This window comes from Elephantulus edwardii, unplaced genomic scaffold (assembly GCF_000299155.1).
Source record: "Elephantulus edwardii isolate Elephantulus edwardi_28Jun2011 unplaced genomic scaffold, EleEdw1.0 scaffold00474, whole genome shotgun sequence".
NCBI classification, from domain to species: domain Eukaryota; kingdom Metazoa; phylum Chordata; class Mammalia; order Macroscelidea; family Macroscelididae; genus Elephantulus; species Elephantulus edwardii.
Genome location: NW_006400224.1, coordinates 786,392 through 788,185, shown reverse-complemented (window position 1 = coordinate 788,185; position 1,794 = coordinate 786,392). Strand labels below are relative to the sequence as shown.

The 1,794-nt window shown below is 41.0% G+C and overlaps 1 pseudogene; it reads left to right on the top strand.

The window, feature by feature from the left end:
* Window positions 1-703, top strand: part of LOC102853198 — a 3,729-nt pseudogene extending 3,026 nt beyond the window's left edge.
* The last annotated feature ends 1,091 nt before the right edge of the window (window positions 704-1,794 follow it).

The following is a 1,794-nucleotide window of genomic DNA, read 5'->3' as shown; positions in this document are numbered from 1 at the left end:
CAGCAGCTCATCCCAGAATTGATGGGAAATAGACACAAAGAGAATGCCCTCAAAAGAGGTCTGGTTGCTGCTTAGAGTGGTGACAGGGACAATGAGGAAGAGCTGGTGGAGAGACTTGAGAGTGAGAAAGAGAAGCTGGCTGACTGGAAGAAGAGGGCTTGGCTGTTCTCAATGTCAGTTCCCAAAGATGTCTTAGTTAGGCATCGACAGCTATTTGGCCTGCACAAGCAAAACATGGACATCTACAGATGATTCAGGTTGAGTGAGCAGGAAATGAAAGGCTTGGAACTGAAGGAGAGAGATGAAATACCGAGACCACGCTTCAGAAAATGGGAGATATATGGCATCCCATAACTTCCAGAGCCCAAGAGCAAGAAGCAATTTGACACTGGCTGTGTAAGGTATGAACAGCCCACCAAGATGGCATTGATCACAGTAAAATTGGCAACAATATGCTATAGGCCTTGGGCTGATGAGAAGGCTCAAATCTGGGAAGGAAATGTCAAGATATCACAGCCCCTATTGAGGCTCAAGTTCCGCTAAAAGGAGCTGGATGCATGCTAAAAGTAGTGCATGTAAATTGTCAGGTACTAATTCCTACACAGATGCAGTCTGGAAACCTATGTTTGTCCGATTCACTGAGAATAGTGACACTGAAAGAAAGAGTGAGCTGACAAAGACTTCCCAGAAGTACAAGAAGTGATCAAACTCCTGAATTCACTCTTTCCCCCCCTTTACCCACCCTTGACCTGTTTTCCAGTAGTTCATGCTCTAGTGGATCACATGTCTCATGCCACCCACTCAGAGACCAGTGACATGTGTACCCAGTTACAACCTGGCAACCAACAAAGTTTACCCATCGAACCTATAATCCAACAATTGGTGAAAGTATGCCCTGAACCACCCACTAACTGGATTGACAGGCACATCACCTCATAAGCCACATTGTCACATCCCAACTGCTAACCTATAAGGAGAAAGTTCTAGTGTTTATATATATATTTTTTTAAAAATTATACTGGTTTACTTACAAAGTTCATATACATTATTTATTACACTGGATATTTCCTATACATTGGTTTTAATACTGGATATTTCCCCTTTCCTTTACCTCCCCCCACTCCTGATACCTCCATCCATCATTACCATTGATTTCTTTCAGGGCATACCTGTGATATTAAATTTTAGGGCGGATTGCTTCATTCTGTGGGATTCTCCCTTCCATTTTAAAGAAATCCCCTAACGTGGATTGTTTAGTAAAAGGCCTTCTTTCCAGAGGGCTTGTGAGCAAGCCAGAAGGGTCACTAGATCTTTTCTACTTAAATGTACATAGTGTAATATAACACTAGACATGTACAGCCTGTGTTGTGTTTCATTAACCCTTGGATTTCTGAGAGGTGGTGAGGTGCCCTGGGTGGTATGCAACACGAAAGCTGCCTCTGTCATTTGTGTTGTGCTTTTTGCTCCCCCCCACACACAAAAGCCTTGTGTTATATTTGTATATGACACATTTGTCCAGAATTATGGAAGATTTTCAAAGTTGGCAAATCTGGATAATTTACAGAAGAAATACTTTGAAAAACGAAGCAAACAAACAAACAAGCCCTACATCAAGTAAACAAAATAAAAAAAGAAGCAGAACTGGTAATATTAATATTCTTTATTAATTTTAATGAAAGTTTACAAAGACTTAGGGTTTACATTCATTCATTGTTGCACTTTTCTTACTGTCCATTGCCTTCCCCCAATTCACTCTTCTCCTGGAAGAGTAAAAGAAAAACACTTTCATTGTAA